The 12,247-nt window shown below is 42.7% G+C and overlaps 1 long non-coding RNA gene across 1 annotated transcript in view; it reads right to left on the minus strand.

The window, feature by feature from the left end:
• LOC138570164 (uncharacterized) overlaps nucleotides 1-12,247 on the minus strand; it is a 279,291-nt gene that overhangs the window by 119,684 nt on the left and 147,360 nt on the right. The window lies entirely within an intron of this gene.

Below are 12,247 nucleotides of genomic sequence, written 5' to 3' on the forward strand. Positions count from 1 at the left end.
CATGTTTATTTTAATTCATGTAAGAGGAATCCCCAAGCTAATAGATACATAACAATTCCTTCAAAGTAGTGTTACAATTTTCTCAAGAATCACTCCACACCTCAGAGAGGGTGCAAATGGTATTTGAACTTGTGTGGGCCCTATGGCCGCACCTCTCTCTCGCCAGATGAAGCACCTCCTCCCTAACCCAGGTATTCCTGACCCCAGGTTAGTAGCTATAGTAGGTCGACTCCTGCGGTCTAGGTCTGCCTGGTAATAGAGTAAAGGACCTAAAGGCAGCTTGCCTTCTCCATCTGGAACTTCCAAACTTCCCCTATTCTATATAGATGTTTGATCTATGGAGATCTTGTGAATTGTGCCTTACAGATACCCTGTTGGATTGAATCTACCCTGCTCATCTCACCCCTCCCTCTCCTATTCGCTCTTTTTACTCTTGCAACTTGCTCCTCCCTCCAATCTTCTAGCTCTCAGATGTCTCTCACACCTTCTAGCCTTCGTGTTCACGCTTTGATGTTACTGTTCCCGTCTCCCCACTCCCTCTTCCATACCACTACTCCATCTTCTATACTGCTACTCCCTCTTCCCCACTACTTCTACTGAACCACTATTCTTTCACTCAGTATCATACAATGTGCACTCACTCCTTACGCTAACATTTCTAACCACACTCTCCATACTAGCATGCACTCTCACACTGCTGTACCACTAAACTGTCAATACTTCACCTGTTCCTGAAATACTTCACCTGTTCCTGAAAATGCCTCCACACTCCACCGCTCCTTCCTTCTGGTTTCTTAGTCGTACCTCTCCTCCACCACTGACCTCAACCGAATAACCAACACTTCCTGCTTCCTGTTTTATTTTATCCCCCCTCCTCCTGCTTGGATTGGGCCTCGGTCCCTGGTCAATCTGGCCCTGTATGTCTCTACCGGGGCATGGTGTAAGTAGCAAATCTGATAAATTATGGGCTAGGCCCTAGCCGCTTCCACTGCGTATGCCACTGCAGTGGCGATGCAGTAAAGTGTTTGGGGCTTTGTTCCGGTTGTCACCCAGGTAAGTCCTGATGTTGGAGAGTTCGTGTTCCTTTAGTCTGTGGTAGTGTAGAGAGTACTGGCAACTTGTGGTCTTTCTGACTGCTGTACGTGGATGGTGTTTGTTAGGTAAAGTTTGAATGCTGTACCCTCTGGGAAAACTATGCACAACTATGACTACAGGTATAGGCAACGCAACCTTTGGTATAAGCTTGTACTACACAGTTTTGGTAGCGTGTTGAGCAGCCAGGCTTATCTCAAGAGGGGAAATGTGAGCTGTAGTGGAGTTACACAAAGCTTCACAGTTACAGGTATGCACATAAACTCTTACACTCAAGGTTTCTTGCATAAACAATTAATAATGTATCAGTCAGTTATAAAGCCTTCTTCAGAAGGGAGCAATAGAATAGTAACACACAAATATACTTCAATACTGTACACTTTGAGTTTCTGAATCAGACGAGGCCCTTTTGGGATGGCCCACAGACACAACCTACACCCACAGGTGTCTTCAGTAACAAGGGTGCTGGGGACATTAATACCTTACTGTTGGTATTCAGAAGGCATTAGAACACAAGAGACCACAAACATGCTTAAGCAGTGCAGATACTTTTTGAGTTCACTAGAAGAGTCATTCAATTCAATAGGCTAAGCCAAAGTCAATGGGCAAAAGTCTTGGCTAGGATAAAGCATGTCTGGTAAGTAATGGAAAAGTCTTTGCACAAGTTCTTCGAAGTCTTTGAAGAAAAGAATCAATTGTAGGGCCACAAGTTGATTAGACTTGTGAGTTGTGGAAGTTACACGCACTTCTACAGTAAGAGGCAAGTTCTCTTAGACTTGTTTTACAGTACCTTGGTAAAGAACACAAAACTATGCAGCTGATTTTCTGTTCCTGTGCAGCTCTGCGGATGTCACTGTTCCTGGGCCTCAGTCATGGGGACAAGAGGGAGGACATCGGGGGACTCCTGCACTACACCAGTACTGTCAAAACTGGCAGCCGGCAAACTTTACTTTCAGTGGCTGTTTTGCTTTTCAGCTCCTTGTGGTACAGCAAATAGCAAATAGCAATAAGCGCGGTTCCTGGCTGTCAAGCTGGACTTGCCTCAAATCTGAGGTCCCACACTCGACTGAGGGGGGTCAGGCTTGGTCAGTCCTGCTTCATGGGAGTTCGGAGGATCTTCCAAAAGCTTTAGGCCACCTTACAAGCAACGCACACAACACACACAATCTGGTGTCCCTCGCCCTGGTTCTACGGTTTCCTGCAGCAACTCTGAGGAAATTCAACCAGCTCTGAGATGGGTGTCCAGGTGGCTTACTTGGGAGTTGATTGGTCCACCAACTCAAAGGGAGAAGCCGTCCTTGCAGGGCTTCTCTGTCGATGTAACTTGGCAAGTAGTCACTGCAGCATGGCTTCACTCGGCAAACCAACGGACCAGGAGTTGCAGCAGTTGTCCTCTTCAAGCTCTTCTACAGTTCCTTCGTCCAGTGGGCGACTCTGCCTTCCAAACCAAAAGACTCGCCTCTTATTCAGTTCTCTCCCATTCATTCCAGCCTAGCTGTCAATCACCCAGCAGGGTGGCTGTCCTTGCCGGATAGTCAGCCAGTCAATCACCACAGAATGCATTTGGGTCTCCTAGGAGATTAAGCACAGGGAGTTTCGGGCACCTCCCTCACTTCCTGCCTACCCCAGACACTCTGGAGTCAGAGGCGGGTTTCTCTCAGAAACCCCGCCAAAGGCGAAATGAAGAAACAGACCAAACCTGGTTTGGCACGCAGAGAAAATATCTAGAAGAACCTTTCCACAAAGACATGTGAAAAAAAGAAGACCGGGCACCATTTTAGCAAAGATGGCTGGATGCCATTTTGAAAAAGATGGCTCGAGCGGTTAATTTACCGGAGCCTCGAATAGTCGCGGTAAATGCAAACCAAGGTAGTTCAAAACGAAACCATTGCCACCAGCCAGTCACTTGAGGAAAGGGTAACACAAAACATGTTACATGAGCATTTAGACACAGGGGATACTAAGTAACCCCTCCAGCACTATTGTAAGATAGGGTGTGCTGGGTCTAGCAAGTACAATGCCAAGTAAAGTCAATTTCACTTTACTGCTCTGGGAAAAAGTAGTTGAACCCAGAGAAGGTATTTAAACCTTGGGAAATCTGGAACACTTCCCTGTGTCACTGCACTGAAGGTGCTTTGTGACACAATTGTAAAAGATGATGCCTATGGAGTTGGTTAGACTCCATAACCAAAAAGAAACAAACACAGAAAACAAATAGAATACAAAGTCCCAAAGTTCAGCAAAAGAGCTGGGGGCATCTAAGGTAGAGAGGAATTAGCACATTGTTGAGAATTCTCCCTAACAGTGTTGTGGCATTGTTCCCTCTCCTCTTCCATCAGCAGCCAGTGCCCAGAGTCTGTCTGGGGTGCTGATCGATGGGGGTGGGGTTGCGGCTTTCACAGACATGGCATGATTCACTTGAGACATGCTCTTGCTTGACTGGTCCTTGTTTCTACATTTGAAATAGTGGAGTCGGTCGCAGAGTCTCTTGTCTGCATTTGATTCCTGTTTCCTGAGAGGAGCTGCAGTCTGTTCACCATTGCTGCTTTTTCTACATTCACCAGCTGACTCTATAAAACTCTGGCTCAGCCGCAGAGCGGGCCGCGGAGTCGGGTTGTAGATTCTCTTGTCTGCATTTGATCCCTGTTTCCTGAGAGGAGCTGCAGTCTGTTCACCATTGCTGCTTTTTCTACATTCACCAGCTGACTCTATAAAACTCTGACTCAGCCGTGGAGCGGGCCGCAGAGTCGGGTTGCAGAGTCTCTTGTCTCTGCTCTGACGGTAAGACCCTATTTTACACTTCATTGATGGTGGGACCCAGGAAACTACTTGTTGTCCATCGGCTGCACGTGGCAGTGAGCAATTGGAAACTGTAAATTATCACAGCGCGATCAGGCAGGGCGGTGGTACTGCAAGTACGCACGCTTGTGACCGCCTATGAAGGGCACGATTTTATGAGAAGTTGCCCACCTTGGGCCAGCACGCTAAACTCTGCTTCAGTCATCGACATCCTGTACATCTGTTGCAATTTTTCCGATACGCCGTTGAGGTGCAACGTGAGCCCACCTCCTGTCCATCTCAGACTTCCTTCCCCCCTCTCCTACCTTTCCTTGTCTGGGTTGCACCATTTTGTGTGTGGGACACACGCGGATTGCAACTTGCAGGACGGGCACGCCGAGGAAACTGCAGACATGGGAGTTGTGTCCCACCCCTGATTACTTCACGGGTGCTCACTGTGCTTCTGTCTGCAGGAGACTGACTGCGTGAGACGATAACGGCGTGACCGAGTTGAAAGTGTGAGATCCTTCGCTCACTATACAGCATACCAGGAAAGGGTCATTACCTGTAACACGAAACAGGAGTAACCCTTTTTTTAAATTTTTTTTTTGCCTTACCTGATTTGGAAAGTGAGCCGAGGCAAAGAGCAGCAAATTTTGATATCCAGCAAAGAAAGGAGGAGACTGTGGGAGTTGATCCCTTAACTCTACCGGTGTACGATTTACATAATTCAGTGGAACAACTGTGTGGTAGAGGTGGGCCATCAGAAGCAGGAGACTTCGGGACTTTGTCCTTTGATCCTGCTGGTGAGCCGGTCTGGACTTTACCACAACAGACACTCTGCTGTTGCGTGCTAACAATTATCTATAGAGTGTGTTTGGGAACGGCGATTAGCGAAGCTCGCTACAACAGCCAAGCTTGGTGGTTTTGACAAGCTGAGTGAAAAGCCACATCTGAAATTGGTACAAATATACAAAGATACAGCCAAAAAGTACATCGGCAGATCCATTAAATTGCCTTTAATATCCTTCTTGATGGCGACTGGGATGGGACTTGCAACCAGATCAAAGAATAAACTTGGTATCACGGCTGAACTGATGTCTGCTGGAATTAGTCATCCTGATGAAACCACACCAGGCGAGACCTCACAAGCACCGGTTACAGAAGGAGAACCAGCAATACCAGTTATTTACTTGGATGATAATAAGCAGGAAAGCACTAATCAATCCGAGACTAAAAATGATCCAATCTACTTAGATAAAGACCAATTAATCGCAGGCCTGCTCCCAATTCACGTACAGAGGATTCAGACAGACACGTGACCCGCGACTTTCACAAAAGGAAAAAGCGATCGCGGCAAAGAAATTTTGGGAGCTGGCATTCACAAAGGCTAAGTCAATAGAAGATGTTGGACACGAGCCTCCAGAGAAAAAACAGGCAGGCTCGACTTTCGATGGACATTACAGAAAATGAGGAGCTGATGACTAATCAGGTTAAAAGAAAGAAAGTATTTAACCTACAGACAAATATAAAGGGAGAGCCATCCTGGTTAGCCTCAACACCACGAATCTTAATTCCTGCCGTGATGACAAAGGAACATCAATCATCAACCACAGCAAATAATAGTAGGCAATCTGGAGACAGCTCCTCAACAGCAGATCATACCCCAAATGACAAGTACTTCTGTCAATGTCAATCAAATGTACCACCGACTAAAATAACAGAAGCGATACCCAAAACTTGCTGTTAGCTGCAACCTCACAGGCGATGATACCTTTCATGAAGTTATTAGAAAGTAATCGTGATGCGTAAAAAGATCAATCGACTTTGCTGGCCCTTATCCACTCGAAACAGATTTTTGTGGAGTCTTTCATAAATACGATACACAACCGACTTAATGAAGAGGCTGAAACAAGTGCCCAATGGCAGTCCAGGCTATTTGAAATAGCGAGAAGAGAAGATGAAGAAAAGGCAACATTGACAGCAGGTATGATGGAAATCATAGCAAAGGAGCACCAGTCGCCTAGTGTAAAATCGCAAAATGAAATTCGACTAAAGGAAGCCGTGCCACAAGCATCAGCGCATGCACAGTTAGAAATTGTGCAAGGTAGAATCAATACATTGACCGTGGACACTAGCCAACGAGGCGGGAATGCGACTGAAGTCACTGAGGATCTGACCTCTTTACCCGAAAAGCCAATGGAAAACTTTATTATTTTTGACAACAATAAGAACATCGCCAAGATCCCACAACAAACACAGAAAAAAAAAAAAAAAAACAATAAAGAAAAAGAAAACAAATGGTTCTAGAGCCTTCCTATGCAATTTGACAACCCCTAAAGTGAACAAAACTACACAACAAGGGGAAATAAAGGTTGCAATGCAAACTAGGAAAGTGGAACCACAAAGATCTATTGCGACCGAAATGATATAACTAGATATTACCATGATGGGTGATGTGACATCTAATGCAAAGACAGATCGACAGCGAAGAGATGCACTTAGTCAAGATGCATTGCTGAACCTCTCTACGTATTCTAAAGAAGAGCAAGCATCAATCAATGATCAATCTTTAATAATCGGTGATTGTTATGAAGAAGGCTATACCATAGACTCCATCTACACAGACCTTAGCTGTGAAGACATTTCTGATTTAGAGCTAGAGACTTCTAGACTTAGTGTGGAATCAATCTCAGACAGCGAAGATTTTACATCGCAATATTCGGAGAGGAGTCAAAAAACCAACAAAACAACAAACAGTGTAGACACAGTTACTAGATCTAAACTGCCGCAACCTTTGTTTATTAATCCTCTGGATACTCTACAAAATATAAAATTAAAAATTGAGCAAGTGAAACATGATAAATATCAACATGAGCTAATTTTAAATCGAACAAATACCTTGCGATTGATACATGCAATCCCTGCTCTTAGATGTCAACACAGGACACATCAAAGTGGTGGAATTCATGGATGAACAGAATTCAGATGTGATTCTCGTACATTTTCATAGTGTAGAGAATATTGGAAAGATTACCAATGAGGCATACCTCTTTCTGAAATTGGGGTTTTCATGTACTTCCGTAACAACAAATACGAGTAAACCAATATGGGAACCTCAGCATCATATGAATAGACCAATTAAACAGGAGAGAGGGGGAATGAGGGTTCTCATTCCCTGGGTATCACTATAAAAAGCAGAATGGTTACCTCAGCAGAAAGAGTGATCAATAAATATACGCAAGCAAATTTTATTAACATGCCATTCTGGAGAGAGGAGGAAACCTCAAATAGGATGATGACATCAATGGAAAAAAATAATTCATAACCATCAACTAAAAGATCTAATACTACTACTACACTGACCCTGTGTACTTGGAACACCAGAGGATTTTCTCATCTCTTCCGCTTAAATATGGATGATCTCTGGAAATATAAGCTCATATGTTTACAAGAAACATGGATTGATATCATGCCCGGATGTGACGGATACACAGTGGTCATGAATCCTGCAATATCCCGTAAAAAAGGACGTCATTCAGCAGGACTCCTAACCTTGATTAAAATGGAGAAGAATATACAAGTGGTAGACTCTACTAACATCTCACCGTGGATTCAATTAACGATAATAGAAATTCTGACTAAAAAGTTGATATATGGAATCCAGGTGCAAGCGCCGGCACAGAGATTGGCAATATTCAACATATATTGGAACCAGGCAGCAATTCACATGGATGAATTCATTGATACCTTATTCTCCGCCGTAGATAATGTAGTGCTGGAATCAAACGATATTGAAATAACTTTATGTGGCAATCTCAATATTAATTTATTTGACCAACAAGGACTAGCGATCGAGAACACGCAACTCTCAGCAAGAGCGACAATATGGACCAAAGAAACCACATGGAGACATTTCTACTGTACCAATCAAATGAACCACAGTCCAAATAGTACTACCTGGACAAATGGAAAAGTGTCAGCCACTTTAGATTACATCTATATGTCGCCAACCCTAATCTCCAAAGTAACGGCACAAGATATTACAAGATCTGATAATAGTGACCATCATATTATCAGCATTACATGGAAAGCACCGTATTGCGAAGGTAGCAAAGTACATTCACCTCACATGGAAACTAATACTGCAGTCACCCAACTACGTATTAGCGATAACCAAATGAAGAAATTAGTAAGCATATACACCAGTCCTGCGGTGTGTAGCATGAAATAAATAAACTATGAATGGATACTCTCGCCATTCCTACGAAAGATCCACAAACAAGCGACTTCTAAAAAAAGCCACACCCATGCCTACAATCTACAAGTAGCAAACAAAAAAAATGAACTGTGGAGAACGATCATTAAAATAAAAGGAAAGAATGATGTCAATTCATGGAACGCTATTCGACAAGCAAAACAAAGTTACAGAAATTGGACAAAGAATGCAAAAGCACTGCTCTTACAACAAGATGCAGAAGCAATCCTAGCTCTCTTGAAAAACAACAATATGCGAGGATTGTGGAACCTATTAAATCCGCAAATGGATAACCAACACAAACTAATCCAAGGGATTGCGGAATCTGTATGTATTAACCACTTCAAGGCCATCTATAAACGTACAGACAGCTATCAGCCCATCAGAATAGAGAAGAATGAATCAACTGTTTGGACAAATGCCTGGACATTTGATGATATCTTAATAATCATAAAGAAGCTCAATTCATCAAGGGCACCAGTCCCTGATGGCCTAAGTAATATGCTCATAAAGAAACATCCAGAGGAGTGGGCTAAATTTTGCGTACATCTATTTGCTGCGATTGAAAAAGGGAAACAAATTCCCACCACTTGGACGACAGCAATTTTGATCCCAATCTATAAAGCAGGTGATAGGCAATTGCCTGTAAATTATAGACCAATCGCACTTTTGGATCCGATTGGGAAGATTTTTGCAATGCTTCTACTTAACAAACTTAATATATGGATCAAAGAAAACAAGCAATTTGATATCAGGCAGACTGGATTTATAAAAAGTACAGGTACTCATGTAAATCTAATGATTTTGAATCTATTGAAACAGGAGGCATTGGTCAACAAACATACCACGTATGCAGCATTTATAGACCTGCATATGGCCTTTGATATGGTAAATAGGACAACACTGTGGGGAAAACTAAAGAAGTTGAATTGTCCATTGACGCTATTGGAACCAATCAAGCAATTATATAGCAATACCATTTTAAAAATTAGACTTTCCCAACCAGGTCAATTATCAGCACCTATTGAAGCGGAAAATGGTCTTAAACAGGGCTGTCGCCTCGCAGCAACACTGTTTAAGTTGTATACCATGGACCTCCCTGATCCTCCTCGCTTTCAGAAGGCAAATCCACCTAAAATACACAACCAACAGATTCAGCACTTGATGTATGCAGATGACATTGCCATTTTAGATAAAATGGAGTTAGGGCTACAAATAAGTCTACGGGAGTTGGAAACGTACATGTTGGAAAATGGCTTAGAGATAAACCCCGCCAAAACAAGAATCATGCCACTCTCAGCAAAGAAACCACAAAAAAATAATCAACAACCGTTTCGATTCTACATGAATGAACAAAAACTGACCACAGTAAAAGTAATCAAATACCTGGAAGTCCTAGTGAATCAATCAGAAGTAGAAACACCCTGGATAATTCACTTGAGAACAAAAACCGCCTCACTGGCGAGACAAGGGCTACTTTTACATCGAAAATTGGGAAAATACTCTTTACATCCGATCCTCCTTTTTTATCGACAAAAAGTGACTGCGATCCAGGAGTGAGGCTATGATAAATCTCGACCAATCAATTTGGGATATTTTGGAAGGCCTTTTTTGGAGGAAAATTCTTGGGTTATTGAATTCATTCCCGATCAAAAGAATCAGACATGAGATCATGACTCAATCGCTAAGATCAATAGTCGAGTGGAAAAAAACGACTTGTATAGAAAGATGATCAATGAGGATGAAATCCCAGCATACAAATTATTTCAACAAAGAAATAATACAGTGGCTAATATGGCCTTAGCAACATGGAAGAACGTCATGAAAGGCGTGATGGCAGCAAATAGCATAACAAAGGAGATGCTAGTGAATCGGCCTCAATGTGCTAAACAAAGACTACAGCGAAATGATTGGATACGTACTCTGACAGAGAAATCACGATACCAGATGAATCTGAACTGTGAATTGGCTAGTCGTGAACTTAATGATCAACCGGCATATCTGAAGCAATTCACGGATAGGCAGGTCAGGGACCAATTTATGAGACTACGACTGAATCAATTACCAACAAGGGAACTCATGGCAAATAATAGGTAAATCTCTAAAGAGGAAGCCTTTTGTCGATTCTGTGAGAACAAACAGATGCTCGAGAATATCCATCATATCATCATGATTTGCGCTGCGTTAGTTGAAAAAAGAAATTGGTTTCGAGAAATGATATCAACAACTGGGCCCAAACTCAGGACAGATGCAATCTAATACTGTCAGGGAATAATAGGAGTCCCCCTCAATTGCCATCATTTCCCCTCAACTGTCATTGATTTGTTTCCCCCCTTTAGTCTTCCCACCCTATGGAGTCCAAATCTTGTCACAGTAGGTAGTACTTCATTAGTACCATAAAAACAATAACTATAAATAAATACAGTTTTAATGGTCACCAATTACTTCCCTACATACAAAAATCATTTACACAAATTAAATATGACGTTTGCTGTTGTAGTTATGTGACCACATAACACAAGGCTGAGAAGGAAATATGATATTGGTTTTACAATTTCCTTTTTTTTGGTCTTGTGTCAACACAGAAAAACATTGTACTATCAATATTGTACAATCGGGTTACAAATGGATAGGAGCCAAAGAAGAAAGCCACTCATACACCTAAATCGGAATCAAATTTACAGTGTACGAGAGCACTGACGGACATAAAACAAAGCTTCATGACAGAGTTGGAGACTCCTAGGAATTAGAAAAATTGGGTGAGAAACTGTAATAACAGATAATACCGTAAGGTTAACACTATACATCCCAGCATCAGGGGCAACCCAGATTACTCCAGGAACTTGACCCAGGACGCCTAGAACAGGTTTGTCCTCCTTCAGTCTATATGCCATCCGCTCCAGTGCAGGCAGCTTTCTTAATTCAAACATCCAACCTTCTGAGTTTAGGAGTAATTGCCAGTTGCATAGTACTAGAGATTTCTGGACATCATTGCAGCTCTTGTGCCCCATATTGTTTTATTCCAATCCAGGATCTCAAGTGTTGTTGTGTCAATAAACAGGGTGATCTATTTCAGGAGTTTTATTCTCTAATTTTAATATTAGTGAGAAATTCTTTCCACCAGGACAGTGTTACCTGGCAAGATGAGAACATGTGGTTCAGTGTTACATCCCTCTCTTTACAACTCTAGCAACTACCGTTCAGTGGCATACATTGCACATGCGCACCAGAGACCAGTAGATCTGCAAGGTGCACTGTAGGTCCTTTCCAGGTAGGCTACGGTCCGCCTCTCGATAATTATTCCCATACTTGGGACAGACCTGTAGTTCAGGCAGCGGGTATCAGGCGAATGTATGTGTGCAGGTCCACTTATGTTCATATTTGGTGAAACACTACCATGATACTCGTCATGGGTGACATTCAGTTTGGTCCGCCTGCCCTTCTGTAGTTGTGCACTAGATCCAGCAGGGTGATTTGTCTGCTTGAGCACCTTTCAATTGAGAGCAAGCCAGTTTCATCAAGAGCACTTCCCTTGAACCATTGATGTAGATGGGTTAAAGTAAAGGCTTGATTGTGTTCTTTTAGGTGTGGGAATCAAAACCAACCTTTGTGCCTTGGCAATATCATCCTGTCCTTTCTAAAGATGGCAGTGCTACCCCCTCCCAGACCACACAGTCTCTGAGCATATTTTCAAGCTTTGCATACAGCTCTCCATTCACCAATATGTAAAGACTGCTGAAAAGGTACAGGATTCACACACTTCAAATCTTTTTTCAATTTCTTCACTTTATACTGGAGACTGTCACACAACAGCCTTTGGAAAGCAATCCCCGGGTAATTTAGTCATTTGCACTGCCGCATAGTCTGCCTTGTTAATCATATTTGATCTCGGCACCCTCCTCTATGGTTTATCTTGTATACCAAAATCGCTCCAACCTCTCGATCACATTGAGCAGCCCTACCTACCTACTTTTTAAAAGGCACATTACAAGTGAATATACTAAACTCCTGTGCATTCAGCCATAGGTCTCAAGAATGAGTTAAACCCATGATAGCAACTACGTATTCGAGGGGAATCCTGTACAAACTATGCCACTGCATGGGCTGTGAGGGACACAA

Source organism: Ambystoma mexicanum, chromosome 2q (assembly GCF_040938575.1).
Source record: "Ambystoma mexicanum isolate Mex_15411 chromosome 2q, UKY_AmexF1_1, whole genome shotgun sequence".
NCBI lineage: Eukaryota > Metazoa > Chordata > Amphibia > Caudata > Ambystomatidae > Ambystoma > Ambystoma mexicanum.